The following is a 27,027-nucleotide window of genomic DNA, read 5'->3' on the forward strand; positions in this document are numbered from 1 at the left end:
GCCTTCCCAATGCTTGAATTATCTTTGTAAAAACTTGAGGATGCAACTTCCATTCATGTGGATCTTTCATATTTCTGTTCAGGTTGTCTGCCAGCGTGTTTTCCTTGCCTGGCAGGAACTGTGCTTGAAGTTGGATTTGTTATTCCAGAGCCATGTTCCAAAGAGACATAGCTAGCCTGCATAGGGGATATGAATGGGTTCCTCCCTGTTTATGTACCACATCACTGTGGTGTTGTCTGTCCTTATCAATAGCTGGCCTGGATGCAGTAGGTCTTTGAAAGCCATAATAGCATTTATTACTGCTAGCATTTCCTTTTGATTGATGTGTAGGTGCTCTTCTTTTTGTGACCATTTGCCCTGAATGCACCGATCTGTCATGTGCGCCCCCCAGGCGTCTGTTGTGATGACATGATTTGCTTGAGGCTTGCAGAATGGGAGACCTATGTTTCTTTGGCATGCTTGAGCCTACCACAGAAATTCCTTTTGAAGACATGGAATCAGTGGTATAATTGTTTCCAAACTGTGGCTGTGTTGAGACCATAAGTTTTTTAGGTACCATTGAAGTTTCCTCATATGCAGCTTTGCACATGGGATTAGCAGGATGCAAGATGCCATGAATCCCAGAGCCTGCAGGATTTTCCTTGCAGTCAGCCTGGTGAAGGTTGCCAGTTTTCTGAAGTATTGAGTTAGTTGCCCTTGTTTCTCTGGCGTGAGGTAAGCAATCTGGGTGTTTGTATCCAAGCTGGCACCCAGGAAAATTATTGTTTGGGAGGGTATTAGTCTTGATTTATTTTTGTTGACTGTGTATCCCAGAGAATTCAACAACATTATTACAAACGCCAGGTGTTTCAGAAGAATGCATTTGCTGTCCGCTTGGATTAGGCAGTTGTCCAAATATGGGTATATTTGTATCCCTTGAAGTCTGCAGAAGGCAATTACTGATGTCAGGCATTTCGTGAACACTCTGGGTGCAGTAGATAAGCCAAAGGGCAATGCAGAGAATTGATAATGGGCTGAACCTGCAAGAAATCTGAGGTATCTTCTGCAATCTTGTCTGATTGGGACATGCAGGTATGCCTCCTTGAGGTCCAATGTTACCAGCCAAGACTCCTTGCCCAGCATGGGAAGAAGCTGCTGTAATGTGAGCATCTTGAATTTTGGTACGAGTAAATATGTGTTTAGGATGGATAGGTCCAAAATAGGTCTCCAATCTTTGCCCTTCCTTGGTACCAGGAATAGTCTGGAATAAAAACCTTGACCCTGTTCTTGTGAAGGTACCTCTTGAATAGCTTTCATGTCCATGAGATCTGAAATTTGTTTTTGTGCCTCTGCCCTTTGATTGTGTATCAGGTTTGGCATTCCTCTCATTTTTGGAAGGGTGTGAAAGTGGAATCTGTAGCCTCTGTCTATAATGTCCAGGATCCATTTGTCTTTTGTGACAATATGCCAATTTTTCGAAAATAATGCCAGTTTTCCACCTAAAGGTGCTGCCATTTGAGCCTTGCTTGGCATGCAAAGGGGAAAGTCATTGGTTCTGTTTTCTGAATGGCTGTGAACTATCCTCACCACCTCTTGGTGTAGGTGCTTGCCATTGTCTGCCTCTAAATGATCCTTGAGATTGCCCTCTACCCCTCGGGCGCCTGTATCTACCTCTTTGAGGTCTGTCCATGGCTGGAAAGGACCAATCTTTTGAAGGCTAATTTCTACTGAAACGTGGAGGTTGTACCTGTAGGAAATCTTTTACTGTTTGCATGGATTTTGCCTTTTCCTCCATTTTCTTTAATACCTCCTCAGCTTTAACACCAAACAATACATCTTTTTGAAGAGGTGCATCTAGTAATTTAGCTTTGACATGATCTGGTAAGGTTTGCTCTTTGAGCCAAGCATGTCTACGCATGACTGATCCTGTAACAGCAGCTCTACATGAGGCCTCTAAAGCATCAAAATCACATTGCAAGGTATGTTTACCCACTTGCTCTTTACCATGCAGCAAATCCTGCAACTCCTTCAAGTCTGGTTGTTCAGGTTGTGACATTTTGCTTTTCAACTGAGATAACAAAAACTGTTGATACTTTAACATATGGAACTGACAGTTTAATGCCCTCATGGTTAGGGTGGCCGAGGTGTATACCTTTTCCCCCCACCTTTCTAAAGCTCTGGAATCTCTCTCTGAAGGTAATGGATTTTTGGCAGTGGAGGCCTTAATTCCCTTGGGACCCTGTGAAATAGTTTCTGGGTCAGCCGCATGGCTTTTGTATAGGAATTGGTGTGAATCAGGAAACCGGTAATACCTGTCAGGCTTGACTGGAGCTGGAGGTAAAGAATCTGGGTTAAGGCTGGCCTCTGAATACACATCATCTAGTATGTCTAAGACAGGAGGTATAGCCAGAGGCCTGTGCTGAGGGAGTAAGAGGAAATCCCTGAGCCTTTTCTAGGAGTCTGAGTACTCTTGGCCTTCCCAGTGGAAGTGTTCCCTCAAGGTATGCAAGGTTTCCCCAAAAGAGTAATCCTCAGGGGGGGAGACAGAGGGAATGGACTCCTCTGCATCAGAATCTTCAAAAGGGGAGTATGAATGTTCCTGGTCCTCAGAATGTTCTGAGGTAATGGAGGCCTGGTCCGAGGAAGGGCATTCTCCTCCACTCTGGGTCTTTTGTCCGAGGGGGGTTGAGAATCCCTGATAAGAGTAATCAAATCCTCAGCCATTTTGAGCATCTGCTTTTTAGGCATGGGGCCTTGAGAGGAGCCCTGTGGAGCTTGTCTTTTAGTATGCATGGCTGCTTTAGATTTAGTGAAAGCCTTAATGGAAAAAGAAGGCGGCCTGAAGACACCTTGAGAGGTGTTAGGCCTGTCTAAACTCTGAGTTTCCCCGCCAAGAGTGGCTTCGGTATCTGTAGTCTGGGTGTGGGCAGACGAGCCTGCGACCTCGGGCACAGAAGACACCGCTAATGAAGTGTCATCGGTAGTCAGGGGCTGTGTAGGCGCCTCGCTATGAAACAGAGCACCTGTAGTCAGCTTTAGCGTGGTGTCGGTAGAAGTCGCAGACCTAGTATGTCGGTCCTTATCTTTGCGTCTTTTACTCAAAACTGGAGTCGGAGTATCCGACGACATAATGTAATTAAACTTTTTGCCAAAATAGTGTTGGGCGAACTCCGCCCGACGCTTAATAGTGCGTCTGTTGAATGTAGCACAAAAACGACAGGCCGAGACGTCGTGGTCTGGGCCTAAGCAAGGAATGCAGAGGGAATGGAAATCCTTATGCGGTATTTGCTTCCCACATGAAATGCAATTATTAACTTTGTCTGACATCGGTCTGAGGCAAGAAAAGTTTCCCCAACGGGGTACTTAGCTTTCAAGAAGTCTTCGGTTGAGAAATATTTGTAATCTCAGGAGCTGGCCGACTGGCACTTGCAAACTGCTTCTGCTTCGGGCACCGCGCGGCAAGAAAGACTGAAGAAAATGGCGTCGGCTGGTTCTTTTATACCCCTGTCGCAATAACGTCAGGGAAGAAGCGACGACATCCAACGCCGGACCTAGACTTTGGAATTCGGCCGACCGAGGACCCGCCTGACGGCAGGAAAACCCATCTGTTATGACTGCAGCTGTATGCACGATGAACATCTAATAAATCTGATGTTGCCCCTCTTATTCTGCTTCACTGATGGGTCAGAGTCCCTAGCTACATGATTTTTTGCATGGCCTCAAGGAAGGATATGCCGGAGCATCGAGGAGCCAAAAGATGTCCTGCTCCTGCAGATCATACCCAGGTTATAATGGGTCACAAAGGTAAGAGACTTAGACCAAGTTGCTACAGCACAAATATCAACAACTGAAACTCTAGATGAAAAAGCTGCCGAGGCAGCAACAGATCTTGTTGAATGGGCTTTTGGAGTGCTAGGTAGTTTTAGACCATTTTTGTCATAAATGAAAGTTATGCAACTGGTTATCCATCTAGCAATAATCACTTTAGAAACTGCTCAACCTTTATGGTTAGAGGAAAAGGGGACAAATAGCCGCTCAGACTTGCTGAACTGTCTTGTTCTATGCAGATAGAAACGTTAACTGTTTGTGAACACCCAAGGAGTGTAAAATGTAATCTCCTTTGTTAGTATAACTTGGAAAGTACACTGGTAACTGAATGCTTTGATTTATGTTTGACACAATGCATAAAAGATAGGCTTGTACGTAGGGAAACTCTACCCCTGTGAAAGATTAGGTATGGAGGTTTAGATAACAGAACTTGCAACTCAGAAACTCTTGTTGCTGAAGTAATAGCTAGTAGACTTCCAGGACAAGAATTTCAAGTCATAATCACTAGCTGGTTCAAAGGGCTTTTGGGTCAATGCTTGCAAGATTATAGTTAGCTCCCACAGGGAAGTGGGGTCCTTGATCGGAGGTCTAAGAAGAAAGAAACCTTTGAGAAAAGCTTTACATATTCTAGCTGAAGCTAGGCATAACCATAAACCCAACATATTAGTTATAGAAGACTCCATTGTGAGACACACAAATGTGCCCTTCACCAGGCTGGATAAGGAGAGAGTCACGGTTAGTTGTTTGTCAGGTGATAGAATCTGCCATATCACACATGCACTCAAGTCTCTCAACAACAAGTAATTTTATGACTCTGTCATGGTCCAAATTGGAGTGAATGATTAAAGACATACCTCTCCGGACTATACGGAGAGAGACATGATTGAGATCCCTGAATGTGTGTCGCAGGCAGGTATGTCTCCAGCCTTAAGCAGCATCCTACCATCACCCAAAATGATGCTGCAATACAAACAAAAAATGATTGACTAACAATTGGCTTAGTTTCTGGTGTCATTCCAAGGGGATTCAGTACCTGACAGCCTGGGAAGACATGATCAACAGACCACAACACTTTGCTAGAGATGGCCTGCATCTATCTCACTTGGACTTCAGGCTACTGGGAAAGGCTCTTGCCTCCCCATAGTGCCTTTTTTAGGCAATGCCATGAGGTCAAAACTACCAACATGAAAAGTTAATCAAAATGCAAATTAAAGGTCATGCTGCTAAACGCCAGGAGTCTTAACATGAAACTACACTCACTGCAAGCATTCTTAACCCTGGAAGATACTGACATTTTTACAGTCACAGGAAATCTGGCTCAAAGTTGCAGAGAGCATATCAGGTTACTCATCCTATCCTGTAAGGACAAAAAAATCAAACTGTAACTCTCCCGAAAATAACTGCAAAACCAATCCGCAGAAATTCTGGTCCACCTTAAAGAAACTTCTCAGTCCTGTGTCCCCTTCAAATCTCTCCCCTTACCCAAACAACAGTCCTTTAGAAATTGTGCCAACGAATTGTGCCAACGTTAATGTTATAGCAGAATAAACTTGTTGGTTTGAATCTCCCTCTGTGGCTTCATTGTTTCGCCTTACATCACATTTTCTTGCATTTACTGGAGTCCTCTAGAAATTGCTACCCTTCTCAATAGACACTGTCCAGAAACTTACACCCTCAAACTGTAACACAAACTCCACCTGTATCCCTCCCAAGCCACAAAAAGTACAGTTGTGTGTACACTTACCATAAATGTAGATGGTTCAAGTGTATTCACTGTTGCAGTCACTACATTTGGCTAATCTGCTGGCAGGTTGCCTTCAGTCGGCCTGAATAACAAAGTCTCGGGTCCTGCCATGAACCCCAAAGCCTGCAGAATTTGTCTTGCAGATAGCTGTTTTTTGTTGCCACTTGTTTGAAGTAAGTTGTCAACTGAATTTGTTTGTCTGGTGTGAGGTAAGCCATCTGGGCAGTTGTACTCAAGCTTGCACCCAGGAATGTTATTATTTGAGATGATGCCAGTTGTGATTTATTTTCCTTTATGGTGTACCCTAGGCATGATAGAAGCCTTTTTACAAATGCCAGTTGCTGAAGAAGAGTGCCCTTTGTCCTCTGCCTGAATGAGACAATCGTCCAGATATGGATAAATTTGAATGTTTCTTTGTCTGCAAAATGCAATTACTGGTGCCAGGCACTTTGTAAAGACCCTGGGCATAGTAGATAAGCCAAAGGGCAGTGCAGAGAATTGGTAATGCAAATAGTCTGCTTTGAAGTGGAGGTATCTTCTGCAAGATTCCCTTACAGGGATATGCAGGTATGCCTCTTTTAAGTCTAGAGTTTTCAAACAGGCATTCTTGCCTAGCACAGGCAGTAGCTGTTGTAAAGTCAGCATCTTGAATTTTGGAATGTCCAGGAACGTATTTAGAATGGATAAGTCCAGAATTGGACGCCATGATTTGTCCTTTCTGGGTACCAGGAAAAGTCTTGAATAAAATCCTTGTCCTTTTTCCTTTTCTGGCACTGGTTGAATAGCCCCCATATCCATGAGGGACATGACTTGTTTCTGGGCCTCTGCCCACTGATTTGGTGGCAGATCTGGCCAACCGTTTGGAATTGGCAACGTGTGGAAATGAAATTTGTACTCCTGGGATACTATATTTAATACTCACTTGTCCTGGTAAATTAAATGACAATTTTGAGAATGAAGTGCTAGTTTTCCCCCAAAGGAGCTGCCAAAAGATAAGTGCTTGGAGATGGCAGAGGAAAGTCACTGAGACTGTTTACTGTAGGGTTGTGCTTTACCACCTCCTGATTTGGAGGTGGGGGCACCCCATTGTTTTGACCTGTAAGAGCCTTGTGATTGGAACCTGGAACCTTTGGAGCGTCTGGGTTTGCCCTGAGCGGCTCTGTTGGACACAGGAAAGGACCAATTCTTAGTAGGCCAGTGTCTACTGAACCTGGGTGGCTGCACTTGCAAGAAATCTTTTACAGTTTGCATGGAGTTAAGCTTTGTGTTGCATCTTTTTTAAAACCTCTTCTGCCTTATTACCAAACAGACTGTCCTGCTGTAAAGGAGCATCCAACAATTTAGCTTTAACAAGATCAGGCAGATTTTGCTCTTTGAGCCAAGCATGCCTTCATATTACAGATCCAGTTACAGTGGCCCTGCAAGAGGCCTCCAAGGAATCAAAACCACATGGCAAAGTATGTTTTCCAACCTGTTCTGCTGAATGCAACAAATCCTGTAACATCAGACGTATAAAACTTCCTTCCCGATCTATCCAGCGCTCTGGAGTCTCTATCTGAAGGGGTAGGATTTTTGGCTGTAGAAGCCTTAACACCCTTAGGACCCTGAGAAATAGCTTCAGGGTCAGCAGCAGGATTTTTGAAAAATATTTTGGAAGTCAGGAACCCTGTAATATCTGTCTGGCTTACTAGGAGCCGGAGGCAGGGAATCAGGAGCCATGTTTGATTCCAAGAAAACATCATCAACAATGTCTAATACAGGAGGAATTGCCAACGGCCTATGCTGAGGAAGAAGAAAATCCCTTAGTCTCTTTTTGGATTCTGAGAAGTCTTGACTCTTCCAATGAAAATGTTCCTTTAAAGTATGCAAAGTCTCTCCAAAAGAATAATCCTCAGGAGGAGAAGCAAAAGGGATGGATTCCTCTGCATCAGTCTTCATAAGGTGGAATAGAAAATTCCTGATCAGAAGAAATAGAAACCTGATCTTAAGATTCATAATCAGTGCCTTGCCTAGGCCTCTTAGCAGGGGGGGGGGGGTTGGGAACTCCTGATCAAGGTAATTAAATCCTCAGCCATTTTGATCATTTGTTTTTTTAGGCATAGGGGCCTGGGCACATGGCTCATGTGTCGGTTTTTTAGACATAGTAGATTTTGGTCTTGTTTTTGATGATGGCATTGGTTTAATATACAAATGTTGAGGCCTGAAAAAACCCTCAGAAGCCGGTGCCTGCTCAGCGGCTCCGGACCCATCCAAGGGAGAGACATCCGCAGGTTCAATACTTGCAGAATCTCGCGGCATACCGGACTCCGAATGGGTCTCAGTAGAGGCCTGCGACTCAAAAGTAGTGGGCATCAGGGGCTGCGAAAGCGCCTCACTGAGTACCGGCGACTGGCTTAGGAGAAGCTTCATTGTCGGTTTTGGACCTCGACAGTGTCTCTCTGTCTTTTTCCTTGCGTTTTTTGTGAACTCCGGTAGTTGGATTGCTAACAGACGACATTTAAGGATAGTTAAATTTTGAACCAAAATATTTAGAAGCAAAAATATACTGACGCTTAATAGTGCATTGGTTAAATTTAGCACAAAAGCGACAGCAAGGCACGTTGTGATCAGGGCCTAGACAAGGAATACAGTACAAATGAAAATCCTTATGAGATATTTGCTTCCCACAAGTAATGCAATTAACTTTTACTGACATCGGTAAGGAGCAAGAAAAAGTTTCCCCAGCGGGGTACTTAGCTTTAATTTGAAGACTTCGGTTCTGAAACTCAAAAATGAAAATTTCAGGAGTCGGCCGACCGGCACTTGCGAACTGTTTCTGCTTCGGGCACCGCAAAGCAAGAAAGACTGATTAAAATGGCATTCGGCTGCATGTTTTATACCCCTGATGACCTGACGTCATGGAACAGGAGACGTCAACCGACGAAGGACCCAAGACTTTGTTATTCAGGCCGACTGAGGGCAACCTGCCAGCAGATTAACCAAATGTAGTGACTGCAACAGTGAAACACGAAGAACATCAGTAAGCTTTTCTCCTTCAAACCAGTTCCAACTTCATATATTAAATCACTCCTTCTGAAGCTTAAACCTTGCTCTCCCACCTCAGACAACTTTCCACCCACTTTCCTAAAATTAGCTTCAGAATCCATACCCTATCCAGTCTCTATCTTATTTAATAGATCTATCCAGGAAGCAACAGTACCAGATATTTGGAAATCCTTCATCGCTATCCCCTTGCATAAAGGGGGGAACTCAACAGACCCATCAAAACTTTAACACTGTCTCGCACCCTTTACTTCTGAATAAACTTTCCAACCTCAATCTATCTCCCTCCACCCTAGCCTTCTTCTCTGGTTATCTGCCTCATAGACAGCAATCTGTTAGTTGGCTCTCCTCCTGCTCACCCTATCTCCCAGTGACAACTGGGGTGCCTCAAGGCTACATCTTGGGACCCCTCCTATTCAACATCTTTACAAATAATCTTCATACCTCCTGCAAACAATCTGCACTAATCCAATACGCTGATGATTCAACTCTCATCTGCACTTCCAACAATATCTCTGACCTTCACACTCTCACCCAGGACACCTTTCTATCTGTTGAAAAATGGCTAGCTGATAATCTACTCATCCTAAACCCTAAGAAAACCAAATTCCTATTATTCCTCCCAAGGACTGACTCTCACCTAAAATCTTCCTTTGTCATCTCATCCTCCAATAACACCACCATACAACCAGACTCCCACACAAAACTTCTAGGAGCCATCATTGATGACGAACTTAAATTTAACTTACACATCCTTCAAAGTAAAAAAAAACTCGCCAAAAGCTGGGTATGCCCTACCGAAACCGTAGATTCCTGACCTATGATGCCAGACTGTCTCTGGCTCAGGCTTTTCTTCTCCCCTCCCTTCTTTATGCCATCTTAATACTAACTAATATTCAAACCACTACCCTGGCCAAACTCCAACAAACCTACCACAAAATAGCAAGATTCATCACAAACTCCCCACATAACTCACACCACTGCCTCACACTCAACTCACTGCAATGCCTAGAACTCCCTCAACAACTTTTTCTATCTCAGTTACAAATTATTTACTCTTTCCTTTATAAACCATCCTCTTACCCTGTCCTTTCCTCCTTGGTATCCATCTACACACCAACTCGCACACTTCGTACTTCTAACCAACCCAAAAAAACTATCGGTAGACTACTATATAAATCCACCCTATCCCAGGCATGGAATAACCTCCTGTCCCAATTAGGCTCCATTACACACCCTATACAATTTAAGAAAGAACTCAAACTACACTTTATAAGAACCAAAACTTGTACTTGTCATGACCCCACCTAAGTCCAATACTATTCTGTAGTACACATTTCAATATAACTTCTCAGCATACTTTTTTACCACTCCAATATTTTTACTTTCTACCACAATCTCATACAATCCTCTCAGCATATTACCTCCCACATATTTTCCTCTAACATCACATTACACCTCTAGATATCCCTTCCACCCCATTCATGAACTTGCTATATACCTTACCACATCAGTTATACATCAGCTACAAAAAAAAAAAAATATTTTAAGTACAGAACTTGTGTGTATTTTTAGTGTTTACCAATAAAAAGAGGTTATGTACTTATCATAACGTTCCATGCGAGTTGTTTATCTCGCCTTTATTCTCACTGATGGGTTCGCAGTCGATCCTCGGCTCCGACACAGCCGATAGCAAAGCTCAAGGTTTGCCAGTAGCTCGAGACCAGGACCCTTATCCCACAATGCACTGCTGGAATTACCTCGGATCTTGTTTGCTGTGAATATATATACCCTTTTATTTATTTCTACAAGGAAGCACTTCCCAAAGGGGAAGAAGTAGTATTGAATAACCAGGATGATACTAGCCTCTAAGTCAGCTGTCAACCAGGAGGGGGAAGGAGAGAGGGATGTGAGAAGAAAGGCAAGATAAACAACTCACATGGAACATTATGGTAAGTACATAACTTCTTTATGTGAAGTTGTTAAATCTCGCCGTTTATTCTCACTGATGGGTAGCGTCCCTAGCACCCTCAATCTTGGGTGGCTCATGGAAGTACGTTTTTCAGTACCATGGAACCAAAGGAAGACCTGTCCCTAGAAGCCTTATCTACTTTGTAATGCGTGATAAAGGTATGAGGCTTAGACAAAGTGGCTGCAGCACAAATATTGTCAAGGGGCAATTTAGCTTGAAAGGCAGAACACGTAGAAATGGCTCTGGTAGAATGAGCCTTAGGTTTGTGTTTCAATGGCATGTTTGCATTCGCATAAACAAAGGATATACAATCTGATAACCATTTAGATAGGGTTGTTTTAGCCACTGGATTACCTTTTCTGGCCTCTGAAAAGGATACGAAAAGTTGATCTGATTTTCTAATATCCATAGTTCTATCAAGATAAAATCTGAGCTGTCGGTTTACATCACGTTTGTGCAGCATGTATTCCAAATTGTTAAAGTGGTTGGGAAAAAAGACTGGCAACTCAATCACCTGACTGATACTGGATTCAGAACAGACTTTAGGCAAAAAGGAGGGGTTTGTTCTGAGAGATACTCTATCAGCACGGAAAATCATGTAAGGCGGTCTGATAGATAATGCTTGAAGTTCTGACACTCTGCGGGAAGAAGTAATGGCTACTAGAAATATAGTCTTCCAGGACAGATATTTGAGATCACAAGAAGATGCTGGTTCGAAGGGGGGGGGGGGGGATTACTTGAGAGAGCATAAAATTCAAATTCCAGGGAGAATAAGGGATTTTGACAGGAGGTCTCATGTGAAAAGCACTTTTAGGAAAAGCCTTAAATAACTTATGGCCCATAACGTTCAACCCATCGAATCCAAGGTGGAAATTTGATATGGCGGATAACTGGACTCGAACTGCGGCAGCTGCTGTTCCTTCCTAAAAAATCGTTGTCAAAAATTCTAAAATGGACGATAAGGGAGCTCGGAAAGGGTCGATTTTCTGTATATTGGCCCAAATTGAGAACCTGTTCCACTTACTGCGGTATAGTTTCCTGATGGATGGCTTGTGAGAAGACAAAATGATTTGTCTTGTATCATCTGAGAGTGAATGAAGCCTGGCAATTAGGGAAAGTGGATTAGCCAAGCAGTCAGTTTTAGGGACTGCAGTGAAGGATGGAGATCCCCTGACGGGTGTGTCAGAAGGTCCGGAGCTGGGTCCAGGATCCATGGATCCGCCAGTAGATGATGGTGAAGGAAGGGAAACCAAATCTATCGAGGCCAGTAGGGGGCTATGAAGATAACCGTCCTTCCAAGTGATTTTGCTTTCTGTAAAACCTTGGGTATCAATGGAATAGGTGGGGATGCATACAGGAGACCCGGAGACCAATCGTGTACGAGTGCATCTCTTGGGGAATGTCTTGGAGGTGGTATTAGGGCAAAGTAGCTTCTGCATTAGGTATTGATGTGACTGGCAAAGAGGTCGCAGCAAGGCTGGCTCCATTTGTGGAAAATCAAATCCGCAACTCGTTGGTTGAGAGACCACTCGTGAGGCAACAGTATTGCCCTGCTCAGCTTGTCCGCTATCACGTTGGATTTCCCCGAGATGTGCGTTGCTATCAGAAAACGGTGGGATGACACAGCCCATTGCCATACCCTGACGGCTTCTCAATAAAGGGGGTAAGACTTGGTTCTGCATTGTTTGTTCAAGTACCAGACCACTGACATGTTGTCCGTCTGAACTGCAACTGTCCCTAGAGGAAGAGAGTCCTGAAAGTACTGCAACACCAGTAGTACCGCTCTCAACTCCAGAACACTGATATGCAGATGTGACTCTTGATCCGTCCATGTGCCTTGGGCAGTCTTTCCCTGAAAATGCCCCCCCCCACCCTATCAGGGAAGTGTCTGTGGTCACAGTGGCTAATGGGGGGGGGGGGCAAAGGGTCATCAACCACCACCGAAGGTCTCTCTTGCAAGAATCTGTGATGAGAATGATATGGTGCATCGGTAGCTTTTGGTAAAACCACTGAGCGAAAAGGAGCCAATAAAGGATTCACATATGCATCCTTGCGAGTGGTACAGCCAGGATTGCTGCCGCCATCAAACCTAGCACCTTCAAGAACTCTGCTGCTATAGCTTTGTTCTTTGACACCAGTGAGATGACGTGTTGGCGAAGAAGTGAGACTCTTTCGAATGGAAGACGTAGAGTGGTGGTTGAGGTATCTAACTCTGCTCCTATAAAAACGGTATGCTGCGATGGCGATAAGGCAGACTTTTCAAAACTGACTGTAATGCCTAATTAATGGCAGAGTGTCAAAGTACATTGTGTTGCCTGAGTCAATTGATGCCTGGTGGTAGCAGTGAGGAGCCAATCGTCTAGGTATGGAAACACCTGGAATCCTAGACGCCTCAGGTGAGCCGTGACCACTGCCATGCATTTGGTGAACACTCTGGGGGCTGTAGTGAGACCAAAGGGCAGGGCTCGAAACTGGTAATGAATGGCTCCCAGTCGGAAACGCAGGTGATCCCTGGAGCATCTGTTCATCTTTATGTGATAGTATGCGTCCTTGATATCTATGGAGCACATCCAATCACCCTACCCTAGGAAGGGAAGAATGGACTGAAGCATGACCATTTGGAACTTCTCTTTCTTTACGAATTGGTTGAGTCTGCTGAGGTCCAAGATAGGTCTCCAGTCCCCTGTTTTCTTTGGTACCAAAAAGAATCTTGAGTAGGTTCCGAATCCAACTTGGTCTGCTGGGACTGGTTGGATGACTCTTTTTTTCTAGCAATTTTTGGACCTCTATGATTGCTTGTTCCCTGAGACTGGGTGGAACATCTGGGATTCTGTTTACAGAAGTAGGAGGGGAAGAGAACGGTATGAAATATCCTCTGGAAATGATGCTTTGTACCCATCTATCTGGTGTTATGTTTAGCCAGGCTTCTGGGTACAAAGATAAGTGACCCCTGACTGCTTCCAGAGCAGGACAGCCGGGTCTCCTTTCAGGAGAGCTGGTAGGGCTGACCAGAGAACTGGCCTCTGTCACCCTGTTGCTGTGGACCCCCTCTGCCGTGCGGGCGGCGTCTTCCGTTATAACCCCCTCCTCTGCCTCTAGAGGGGGTTTCTCCACGTGTGTCCTGAAAGGCTCCCTGTGCTTTTCGGAACCACATTTTTCTGCCCTTGGGATAGGACCGAGTAGGGGTAGAAAAATGGACTCCAACAGCAGATAGGGTCTTGCCTTCCTGCTCACACCTGGTTAAAGTTTCCTTTACTTTAGGCCCAAACAGTGATGAGCCATCAAATGGGGTGCTGATAAAGGAAGACTTAAAGGGCTCCGCAAAGGAACAGAGACGCTTCCAGGCTTATCTCCACAGAGCAATGCCTGAACTAGCGGCTCTACTCGAACCATCAGCTGCATAAGATATGAGACGCATGGATGAGTTCACAGCCGAGTTTAGGGCAGCGAGCTGTGTGTTGACTTTGTCGGCAACCCCTGCAGCTACCGTACCCGGGAGATTATCTCCTAGCTCTTTCAGATCTCTTTGTTGTCTCGTAAAATGGGTTAAATATTTCAGTGATTGCAGAGAAAAAGGTCGCTGAACTAAACATGCATTTCCCATATATATCCATGATCCTAGAATCTCTGTTAGTAGGATGGATAGATGCGGATGTTTCAGACACTTCCTTTTTGGCGGCTGCAGCTATCACCATGGCATCAACAGGCACTCCTTTGGTCAAAAAGGTTTTGTCCACTGGGGCAGAGATGAACTTATTCGGCTTCCGAGGGACAGGTTCCATGGCCTCCAGTGACTCCCACGCCTTACGCGAGATCAGCTCCATGAGCTCGTCATAAGACGGAGACACCCAAGAAGTGGAAGGGTGAGACCCAAAAGCCTTCAAGAGCACTGACTCGTCCTCAGTAGGGGTTTTGGACTGCCAATCACCCCTCTAAGGATCTCTAATATCTCCGCAAAGGAGATATCCTCAGAGGGGGATCGAGGGACCCTTCTGACTCATCCAAGTCTGTATCGGATGTCAAAGACTCCTGTGGGGAGTCTAAGTGCCTCCTCTTGCACAGTCTCTTCCTGGGTACCTCCTCAGTGGGGAGATCTGCGGAGGTCTCGGAAGAGCAGGGGAAGCCCTGTGGGGCTACTTGAGGCTCTGGGTCTCTACACATAGGGGGACTGGTAGACGTAGAATCGGACACAGGAGCTTGAGAGTAGAAGGAAACCCAAACTGATGCCGACGATGTCTTAGGAAACAGGACTCTCCTCATGGCATCGAAAGCACCATGGCTCCGACGAGAAGGGTTAGACAGATCCGGAGGGACCGTCCGCTTCTCCCGCACCGAAACCATGGGCTCCGAGACAGAGGTAGGAGCCGAGCTCATCTGAGCCCAAGCCCCAAGAGGAAAAGTTGGCACTGACAAATTGGTCCGACTACTCTCCCCGGACTCGACAGGAGAGTGTCGGCTCCTAGCGTCCTCGGTCGGCGCCGAGGACGTCCGAGTAGATGGAACCGATAACACCGGTGCAGGTCTCGGTTCCATAGGTTCGTCAACTATCGGTTCGGGCTCCTTTGGCTCCGAGAGTCCAGTACAGCTCGGCGGAGGAGTAGTCAAGTCCGGTTCAATGGTCTTCGGCTCCGAAGTGGTCAGGGCCGACAACAATTTAGCAAGTCCTGGTACCTGTAGAAGCTTCTGCACTAGCCGATCCATATCCATATCAGAGAGGCTGACTGAAGACTTCCAGGAATGCACCAAAGGTGCTGACTGGAGCAGAGGAGATAAGGGAACCTCAGAGACTGGCTCCAAGACTGGGAGCTGGCTCCGAACCAAAGGGACACTCAGTTCCGAGGACTGTGGAACCGATGACCCTGTACCCTCTGATCTCTTTGCCTTCTTGGTTTGTTTAGAATCAGAAGATTTTGAAGATTTCGAAGAAGTACTGGCACCATCCTGGCTACCCAATGCCTCAGAGAAAGTATGCTGCAGCAACCCCCAATCTATGAGTTTTCTCCTTCTCTCTAAGAGAACCCTACATGAAAAAGAGTGGCAAATACTGCAGGAGTCTTGGAGGTGTTTAGCCCCCAGACAGTAAACACACTGGACATGTCCATCCGTGACGGACATTTTCTGCCCACAATCTGGGCATTTCTTAAACCCCGATTTGGGGTGAGACTTTTCTCTCTCATCCGACATATTAACACAAAACTAACCTGTAAAGGTTAAATACAGGGCTAACTAAGCCCACACTAAAAACATATATTAATAATAAGTAAAAATTGTAAAACTAAATAGGGCTCAGAAAGGGTCCAACACTAAGAAAAACTAAGCCAACACAGGGCACTATTCTCTACAATCTAACCTACTTTAAACTATATTATTTTTAACAAGAAACACACAGATACACTAAATAAGAATAATGTCTCAAAAAGAAGTAGAAGAAAGTTTTTTAAACTTGCGATTTATCAGAAATGGTCAGAGATGACTGGATCACTGAGATCTCTCTTGCCACGGCAAACTAGATATGAGGTAATTCCAGCAGTGCATTGTGGGATAAGGGACTTGGTCTTGAGCTACTGGCAAACCTTGAGCTTTGCTATCGGCTCCGAACCCATCAGTGAGAATAAATGGCGAGATTTAACAACTTCACATTAATTGCTTTTAATTGTAAATGAAACTGTTATGTATAGTTAAACTGTCTGTAACTGGAGCTTTTCTCCTCGGGTCTCCAAGCTGGACTAACCCGGTTAACAAATGTCAATAAATAAATAAATAGACTCAGATCCTAAACTGTGGGCAACAAAGCAAAAGGAGGTGGAGTTTCTACATATATTAAAGATATACATACCCCCAGGCTGGTCAAACAATATGATGCACAGGAGACACTCCAAGTGCAGTTAACCATTGACAAGACTGCTATTCAAATCACAGCTAGATACAGGCCCCCAACTTTGACTCAAAATGCCCACTCCATCTATCTGGACCTCTTTGAATCCTTCAAGATTCAACCCTTTACCCTGATCCTGGGCAACTAACTTTCCAACCACAGATTGGAAGAAATACTCATGCCAAAACATAAATGCCCAGAGATTCATTGACTTCATCAATGTAAATGCCTTGGACCAGTTGGTCGACACCTCCACAAGAAGTGATAATATTTTGGACTTGGTATTAACCGACATGAGTAACCACTGCATCATCCCTACAGTGTCACCCTCCCTGGTAAGCTCCAACCACAAAGCGGTCACTTTCAAAATCACCATCTCCCTGACCCCCCCCCCCTCCCCACCGTGCTACAGTCAAACATAAAAACTTTTCAAAGCTGATTACAACCTCCTGAAGGAAATATAAACAGCTTCATAGTCCCCTCCTCCTCTGTAGGAACTGGCACAAATATCTAAACCTACACCAAAGTACTATACGAGTATTTATATAGCTGCATGGAATCAGGAATACCCGACAAGACAAAATCCTCCTCCCCAATGAAGAGTAAACCTGTCTGGTGGACATCTGCAATATTAAATAAACTCTACAATAAAAGGAAAAAAATGCTGTCCACGACAAAGAAGGAGCAGGTGCCTAATTGGAAGCAATCTCGCTTTAGCCTGAACAAGCAAATAAGAACACTAGTGAAATCCTCCAAAGCAAACCTCAAGTCCAAATTGGTCACATCTAGTAAAGACAATAATAAGACCTTCTACACATATGTCTGCAATCTCAAAGGAAGCACTCAGATCTGCTCAGAACTGGCGGCCAAGTACACCACATACACAAAACACAATAGATATGGCCAACTTGCTGGCAGACAAGTTCAGCGAAAACTTGGCACCATTATACATCCTATTCAGCCAAAGCCTGAGTACCAGCTTCATCCTAGCCGAGTGGAGGACAGCCACTGTCATCCCTTTGCACAAAGATGGTACATCCACCAATCCAGGTAATTATAGACCATCAGCCTAACTAGCCTGATCTGCAAGGCCATGGAATGTATCATGGACCTCATTAACAAAAACACTGGCAACCTCCAAATGCTCAATCCCCTCGAAATGCCCCACCCACCCTAGGTGGGAAGCATCCATGGTCACAGTGGCTATTGAACGGGGAAGAATGAAAGACCTGCCGACCAAAAGATCAGAACAAATCCACCACTCTAAATGGCTTCTGCAAATATTGGTCAGTCTGACAGGAACAGATAGGGTCTGATGCAGAATTGACCACTTAACAACCAGTGTCCTTTGTGGAATGCGCATATAGTATCTGGCTAGTGGTTCTAGAACTATAGCAGTTGCCACAGATCCCAAGGCCCGTAGAACCAATCTGGTTAGAGGCAATGGATGAGATAATATAGCTTGTAACTGGTCAGACTGTGTTTTTTATTGTGATGTTGGGGCAAGAAAGCTACTTGCGTAACTGTGTTCACTTCAGCCCTGATGAATTCTAAGGTTTGAACAGGCAATGGCTGTGACTTGTCTAGGTTTATGGTGATGCCCAGTTCATGGGAAATCCGATATAGATAATCTCTGGCCTGAGACAGCTGATGCTTAGTGGGAGCAGTTAGGAGACAATCGTCCAGATAAGGGAATACCAGAAACCCTTGCAGTCGAAGATGAACTGCAGCCACTGCCATGCATTTGGTAAACACCCCGGGGGGGAGGGGGCTGTGGTGAGTCCAAAGGGCAGGGTTCTGAATTGGAAGGGACTGGCTCTATGCGGAAGCGAAGGTGACTTCTCGAGTGCCTGTCTATTTTTGTGTGTAGTACATGTCCTTTAAGTCCACAGAAAACATCCAATTGTCTTTCCTTAGTAACGGAAAAGATGGACTCAACCGTAACCATCTGGAACTTATTCTTTATGTATAAACTGAGCGTGCTTAGGTCTAGGATAGGCCTTAGGTCCCCTGTTTCCTTTGGTACCAAAATGAAACAGAAGTATGTTCTGGATCCCTCTGTTCTGCTGGGACCTCTTGGATGATTCTTTTAAAGTAACTTTTTGATCTCTGGTACTGCCAACTCCCTCTGACTGGGTGGAATGTCGAGGAGCTTGTTTTGAACCTTTGGAGGGGGAAGGGAAAAGAGAATGTACTAGCCTCTGGATATTATGCTTTACACCCAAGCATTTGAAGTTATTCGGGTGCAGGTGCCTGGGTGGAAGGAAAAACGGCCCTGGACTCCCTACAGAGTTGGACAGTTGGGCAGCACTGAAAGGGCTTGTCGGAAAAAGGTACTCTAAAAGACCTGAATGTGTGGGCCCCCATTAAAGCTGCCTCCTCTGCCTCTGGAAGAGAACTCTCTGCTTTGATTAGGAAAGGAACCTTGTGATTTTTGGAACCAAATTTTCTTAGCCCTTCTTTTATTTCTAGACTAGATTCGTTGAGAGGTGGAAAACTTGATCCCCAATGGCAGACAAGGTCTTACCCTCTTGCTCACTGCAGGTCAGGGTGTCTTTCACTGATAAGCCAAATAAGGAGGACCCATTAAAATGGGCAGTGACAAAAAACACCTTAAAGGGCTCTGCGAAATCACAAAGGCTCATCCATGCATATCGATGTATCACAATGCCAGTGCTGGCTGCACTTGAGCATCCATCTGCTGAATGGGAAACGAGCCTCATGGAAGAGTTTGCAAGAGAAGTGAGAGTGGTCAGCAAACTTTATCCAGGTCCTCCATAGGTTAGCACTCAGCCAGGGATTCAGAGAGTTTCTTTGCTAGGTCTCTCTGAAGGTGAACAAAATGTGTCAAGTAATTATGCACTATAAGCAAAAAGGTCACGGAGGTGAATGTGGGCTTCACAGATCTGTCCAGTACTCTGGACTCCCTGTTTGGTGGGTGGACAGTCGAGATCTGCTGTGCGATTTCTCTATTAGCAGCAGTTGCCACCACCATAGTGTCAATGGGAATGCCCATGCTCTAAAAGGATCTATCTTCTGGGGAAGAAAGACTCTTTATCAGGATGTTCTTACACAGGTTTTACGGTGTCCGGCTCCTCGTAGGCCCAATGGGTGACACGATCTATAATAATGTCTGTCGAGGGGACAACCCAAGATGAAGACGGGCCTGCCTGAAAGGCCTCCAAAAAATGGACTCCTCTGAAGGATTTTTGGATGACCAGCCACCTCTTTGCTTTAAGATTTCTAAGATGTCTGCAAAGGAGACAGCATCCGGTGGTGATTTGGGAGATCCCTCTCCTTCGCCATAGTCCATATCCTCAGTGAGGGACTCCATAGGGGAGTCCAAGTGCCTCCTCTTGCACGTCCTCTTCCATGGGATCTCGTCTGTGGGATATTCAGATGAGGAGTCAGAAGAGAAAGAGGTCACCTTCAGTGGAACAGTTTGGAGGTCTTTAGAGGTGGGCTGACCCTGGAGAGAAATGGAAGGTGGAAGGCCCAGATCCGATGCAGAAACATGGGGAGGAGCAGAAGTCAAAAGGTCTGGAGCTCTGTCCACAGAGAAAGCCTTTACTAAAACTCGGAAAGCCAAAGGCCCTAGAGACATCCTTCCGCACTCCCTCAGAGCCAAAGACACCGAAGGAGGAAAGAGAAAGCACAGTTTTGTTCCTACCATAAATGTAGATGTTCGAGTGTATACACAGCTGCAGTCATTACACTTGGGTTATCCTGCCATCAGGCGGTTCCCCAGTCGGCCTGAGTTCCAAAGTCTTGGTCCGGCGTCGGTTGCTGTCGCCTCCTCCCTGACGTCAGTGCGACAGCGGTATATAAGATGCAGCCAACGTTAAACCATACATAAGAAAAGCAAACAACAACTTTCAGATACCAGCAAATACTCCCCAAAGGTAGTAAAGGGTAGAAGACATAGGTACGTACCAGCAAGTAAGAGGGGAAGGAGAGAGGGTAAGCTGGACTGCAGCAGTGTATACACTCGAAAATCTTCATTTATGGTAGGTACAAAACTGTACTATGTTCATCATGTTACACTCCTGCAGTCATTACACTTGGGTAGAATCCCAAAGCTGAGGTAGGGTGGCTGGTTCTATAAGGCATTATGTGTGGCTATAAGGCCCTGCAGCACAGCAGTGGCAAAGCCAGCTCTGGATTTAGAGTAAAAAGGCAGATGGTAATGCTTGGTGGAGGTATGCACAGAACTCCAAGTTGCTGCTTCCAATATATCCTTGGTAGGTACTCCCCTGAGGTAGGCAGTTGAAGTGGCTGCTGCCCTGGTGAAGTGGTATCTAATGCTGCTAGGTATAGGTTTCCCATGGTGTGTGTAGCAGAAACGTATACAATGTTCAATCCATTTTGAAACAGTCTGTTTTGAATTGGCTTTTCCCTGTGCTCCTGCAGCATATGCTGCCAATAATTGCTCAGATTTTCTGAAAGCTTTGGTTTTGTCCAAGTAGAAGCGTAACTGCCTGTGAATGTCCAAAGAATGCAGTAATCTCGCCCCTTTATTCTGTGTTTTTGGATAAAAAGTTGGCAAGTGAATAGTTTGGTTTAGAGCCACACTTGAAACCACCTTTGGCATAAACGTAGGGTTAGTTCTTAGAGACACCCTGTCCTGGTGGAAAATGAGGAAAGGTTCCACTGCCATTAGTGTCTGTAATTCTGAAACTCTTCGTGCTGATGTTATTGCCAGGAGCAGAGCAGTTTTCCAACAGATATATTTTAATTCTGCTGTGTTAGCTGGCTCAAAAGGAGGTAAAGTTAATTTTTCCAAAACAAAGTTGAGGTCCCAAGTAGGTGCTCTGCGGGACAGTCTTATGTTTTTAGCCCCTCTGAGGTACTGTTTTAGCAAAGGATTTGAGAAAATTTGTGGATCCGTGTTGTAATGAGCAGAGATGGCAGAGGCGTGGATCTTGATGGATGAAAAGGAGAGGCCTTTGTCCAGCATCTCAATTAAATATTGTAGTATCTGCGGAATGTTTGGGACAAGAGGGTCAAGGCTGTGCGCGCCTGGTTCCAGGCACAGAATCTCTTCCATTTATCTGAATAGGCTTTCCTGGTACTAGGCCTTCTGGCCTCCGGAATGACATCCATAACAGCTTTGGAGAGAGGCATTGCTTGCTTGACCAAGGAATTTTCCGTGCAGCTAGGTTTAAGGTCTTTAGCTGACTGTGAAGTATCTGATTGTTGTGCTGAGTCAGCAGATGTGGGATTTGAGGCAAAATCCAGGGTGGTTCTTGTGCTAAGTTCTTTAAGATTGGGTACCAGTGCCGGCGTGGCCAGTCTGGTGCAATCAGAATCATCTTTGGCTCTTCTTGCCTGGCTTTTATGAGTACCCTTTGGAAGGAGAGGTAGTGGTGGGAAAGTATATACTTGTAGGTTTTTCCAGCTGAATGAGAGGGCATCCACTTTCCATGCTTGTGGATGGTAACTCCTTGTGCAGAATTTCTGTTGCTGGTAGTTCATTGGGGATGCAAACAGATCTATGTCCGGGCTCCACCATTTCTGTGTTATCATTCTGAATATTTGTGGATTCAATTCCCATTCATGGGGATCCATGATGTTTCTGCTTAAGTCGTCTGCCAGTGTGTTTTTCTCTCCTGGCAGGAATTGTGCTTGCACATGAATTTGATAGTTTAGAGCTGTGTTCCACAAGGTCATGGCTTGTCTGCAGAGGGGGTAAGGAATGAGTGCCTCCTTGCTTGTTTATGTACCACGTAACTGTGGTGTTGTCTGTCTTTAGTAATAGTTTTCCTGGATGCAGCAGGTCCTTGAAAGCTATAAGGGCATTTTGTACAGCTAACATCTCTTTTTGATTGATGTGAAGATGCTTTTGTTCTGCAGGCCACTTGCCCTGAATGCATTTTCCTGCCATGTGTGCTCCCCAGGCGTAATCTGATGCATCTGTTGTCATTGCTTGCCTGGTTGTGGGTTGAGTAAAAGGCTGTCCCTTGTTGAGATGACAAGCTTGAGCCCACCATCGAAACTCCTGTTGAAGGCAAGGGATTAGTGGTATAACTGTTTCCAAACTTTGACAGTGTTGAGACCATACACTCTTTTAGGTATCATTGTAGTTTCCTCATATGCAGTCTGGCATATGGAATTAGTAGTAAGCAAGATGCCATGTAACCCAAGGCCTGCAGAATTTTTCTTGCAGGGAGTTGGGTTTTTGTTGCCATCAATTGAAAGTATTAAGTCAGTTGTCCTTGCATGTCTGGTGTGAGATAAGCCATCTGGGCTGTTGTGTTCAAGCTGGCACCCAGAAATATTATCTCTTGTGAGGGCACTAGTTTTGATTTCTTTTCGTTTACTGTGTACCCCAGGCAACTTAACTTTTTTACAAACGCCAGATGCTTTAGAAGAATGTCCTTGCTCTCTGCTTGAATCAGGCAGTCATCCAGGTACGGATAAATTTGAATTCCTTTCTGTCTGCAAAATGCAATTACTGGTGCCAGGCACTTTGTGAAGACCCTGGGCGCAGTAGATAAGCCAAAGGGCAGTGCAGAGAATTGATAATGCATTGAACCAGCAAGAAATCTGAGGTATCTTCTGCAATTTTGTCCAATAGGGACATGCAGGTATGCCTCCTTGAGGTCCAAGGTCACGAGCCAAGCTTTCTTGCCCAGCATGGGAAGTAGCTGCTGTAGTGTCAACCTTTTGAATTTCGGAACATCCAGGTATGTGTTTAGAGAAGAAAGATCCAGAATGGGCCTCCAGGCTTTGTCCTTTCTGGGAACCAGAAAGAGTCTTGAGTAAAATCCTTGTCCTTGCTCCTGTGGTGGTACCTTTTGAATAGCTCTCATTTCCATGAGTGCTGTAATTTGTTTTTGAGCCTCTGCCCACTGATTTGGTGGCAGATTTGGCATTCCTTTTAACCTTGGCAGAGTGTGAAAGTGGAACCTGTAACCTTGAGATACAATGTTGAGAACCCATTTGTCTTTGGTGATCCAATGCCAATTGTGATAGAAAAGTGCCAGTTTTCCTCCCAAGGAGGCTGCCAAGAGAGAGCTGTTTGGCAGCTGTAATGGGAAGTCAATGAGGCTGCTTTTTATACGGTTGAGGCCTATCTTCCCCTTCTTTCTGGCCTGGTGCACCCCAATGTCGAGGCCTGTAGGGACCATGTGGTTGACCTCCACCTCTTGGACGTCTGTATCTGCCCCTTTGAGGTCTGTCTGTAACTGGAAAGGACCAATTCTTTGTTGGCCAATTTCTGCTAAATCTTGGAGGTTGAAGCTGTAAGAAATCCTTCACCGTTTGCATAGATTTTGCCTTATCCTCCATTTTCTTTAATACCTCTTCTGCCTTCACTCCAAATAACACATCCTGCTGCAAAGGTGCATCCAATAATTTTGCTTTAACATGATCTGGTAATGTATGTTCTTTTAACCAAGCATGCCTTCTAGTGACACAGCCTGTAACTGCTGCGCTGCAGGAGGCCTCTAAAGAATCAAAACCACATTGCAAAGTATGTTCTCCCACTTGTTCAGCTGCATGCAATAAATCCTGCATTTCTTTAAAATTAGGAGGATCTGAGTCTGGAAGCATTTTTTTGTTTCAACTAAGACATCAAAAATTGTTGATATTTAAGCATGTGAAACTGGCAATTTAAGGCTCTCATTGCTAAAGTTGCAGACGCATATACTTTCTTTCCCTGTCTGTCTAATGCTCTGGAATCTCTGTCAGAGGGAAATGGATTTTTTGCTGATGAGGCCTTAATCCCTTTGGGTCCCTGAGATATAGCCTCAGGGTCAGCAACAGGGCTTTTATACAGAAATTTGTGTGAGTCAGGGACTCTGTAGTATCTGTCAGGTTTAACTGGGGCTGGAGGTAAGGAATCAGGATTTAAGCTGGATTCAGTATACACATCATCCACAATATCTAACACTGGCGGAATAACAAGGGGTCTGTGATGAGGTAATAAAATGAAGTCTCCGAGCCTTTTCTTGGATTCTGAGTAATCCTGGCCTTCCCAATGGAAATGCTCCCTCATGGTATGTTAAGGTTTCCCCAAAGGAGTAGTCCTCAGGCGGAGAGGCTGATGGAACTGATTCCTCAGCATCAGAATCCTCACAAGGGGGTAAAGAATATCCTAGGTCTGAGGATGAATCTGAAGAAATGGACACCTGGTTGGATGAGTCATAGTCTGCATCCTGTCTGGGCCTTTTATCAGGAGGGGGATGGGACCCCCTGATCAGAGTGATTAAGTCTTCAGCCATTTTGAGCATTTGTTTCTTAGACATGGAGGCCTGTCCTGGAGAATGCTGTATTTGTTTCTTTGTTTTTAAAGGAGGCCTAGACTTAGCAGAGGGTTTAATGCTTAACTGAGTAGGTCTGAAAATACCCTCTGAAGCTTCGGGTTGCTCAGCTACTCCAGATCCCTCTTGAAGGGTTAGTCTCGGTAGGCTGAAAAACTTGTGCGTCCGAAAGCCCAGCCATCTCCACGTGGGAGTCGGGGGCGGCCTGTGGTTCTGCAGAAGCAGTCGTCAGGGGCTGCGAAGGTGCCTCGCTGAAAACCGGCGACCGGCCTAGAAGAGGCTTCGACGTCAGTTTTGGGCCTCGGATACCTTTATTTATTTATTTATTTATATAACATTTGTTAACCGGGAAAGTCCGACTTGGAACGAAGCCAATTTTCAGCGGAGGCCCGGGGAGAAAGGCTCCAGATGCATGTCTTTGTAACGTGGGAGGAAACCGGAGCACCCGGAAACCCACACGAACGCAGGGAGGACATGCAGACTCCACACAGAAGGCACCCCAGCCGAGAATCGAACCAGAGAACCTCTTGCTGCGAGGCGACACCGCTACCGCTGCACCACTGCGCCGTCCAAACCTGTCCTTGTCTTTGCGCTTTTATGTATTCCGGATGTCAGAAGTTCCGACGGCATGGTGTAATTGAATTTTCTGCCAAAATAATGTCGGGCAAAATCAAACCGACGTTTAATAGTGTGCTTGTTAAACCTAGCACAAAATCGACAACCAGTGACATTGTGGTCTGGGCCAAGGCATGGGATACAATGGGAATGGAAATCCTTATGAGGTATTTGCTTCCCACAAGATACAGAATTATTAACTTTTACTGACATCAGTCTGAGGCAAGAAAAAGTTTCCCCAATGGGGTACTTGTAGAAGACCTTGGTTCTGGATTCGGAATGAAAATCTCAGGAGTCGGCCGACAGGCACTTGCGAACTACTTTTGCTTCGGGCACCACGCGGCAAGAAAGACTGAAGAAAATGGCGTTGTCTGCATCTTATATACCCCTGTCACACTGACATCAGGGAGGAGGCGACAGCAACCAACGCCGGACCAAGAATTTGGAACTCAGGCCAACTGGGGAACCGCCTGACGGCAGGATAACCCAAGTGTAATGACTGCAGCAGTGTAACACGATGAACATCCCCAGAGCCCTGGCTCTCCAACAGAACCGCACACACATTGTCGAGAGCCAAAGTTCCAAGAGGGAGGGGAAAGATCCAACAAAACTGGAATTGAACCTCACCCCTCGGTTTCAAAGGCGACATTATGGACCCATGATTTACTCTGATCAGAGGATCTCAGAGCACAGGTAGTCCAGGTCATGGTCAGCATTGAGGAAGCAAAGGTCCTCTGACCCGACCCTGAATCCTTTAGTAGACTGCTGTCCTGGAGCTCTGAAACCACTACTTGGATCAGAGAAGGAGAAAAATTGGTAGAGACTCTCTCGGATCCATGAGGGGACAGAGCTGGAAGTACCCCGATCTGTATCTGAGCCTTAATAATGGACCTACCATTTTGTTGACACCATCGTATAGGTTTCTAGAGGATCTGGAAGAAGCCACAGAAAAAGTTCTAGAATGTCTGGGTGTCTGTAAAATCTTGGTTGGCACCATAGGAGAAGCCGATCTTAAGGATCTCCCAAGTGAACGAATAGTAGATCCTGGATACATGGACTTACGGATCTGTGAGAAAGGCTGAAAAGTCGGGACTCAAAGTAGTAGGATCCGATAAGATAGTTGGAGCAGAAGCAGCATCACTCTGAACCATCAATTCTTTTGGATAAGAGGAAACTGACATAGACCTAGGCACCGACATCCACGTGTCTAAATCTTTAGAGAGCTTAGGAGGAGGCTTGGAGGAAGCCCTGGACTCTGCGTCAGTGCTTTTCCACCTCGCAGCCATGTAAGTCCTTGGAAGGGGGTGGGGGGGTGGGGGTTTGAGCTCCTGGAGAAGAAAGTTAAGTGGGCAGTAGCACTTTTAAAATTAGTGTCTTCTTACGTTCCTGGACTGCCTGAGGATTGAAACCCTTGCAGATCTTGCAAGGGGAATCCAAGTGAGTAGCCCCCAAACAATAAACACATTTCTCATGTGCATCCGAGTGTGGGATTTACCTATCGCACTGCACTCACCTCTTTAATCCAGTTGGTTTATCCATAATTTTTATATATGCCCTAAGGCAACCAATCCTAAAAGGAAAAAGGCTACAAGATGTATAAAAATACCAAAATAGAAAGTCTTTTTTTTTTTTTTTTGTAAAGAAAGGGTAAAGGCCTGAAGAGATAGAAAAGATGAGCCCTAATGTCCTCGTACACTAAAATAGGAAA

General features: G+C 45.3%; 1 protein-coding gene across 1 annotated transcript in view; it reads right to left on the reverse strand.

Moving 5' to 3' along the window:
* LOC122809125 overlaps positions 1-27,027 on the reverse strand; it is a 3,089,885-nt gene that overhangs the window by 1,227,869 nt on the left and 1,834,989 nt on the right. The window lies entirely within an intron of this gene.

Source organism: Protopterus annectens, chromosome 8.part0 (genome assembly GCF_019279795.1).
Source record: "Protopterus annectens isolate FY-2018-M chromosome 8.part0, PAN1.0, whole genome shotgun sequence".
NCBI lineage: Eukaryota > Metazoa > Chordata > Ceratodontiformes > Protopteridae > Protopterus > Protopterus annectens.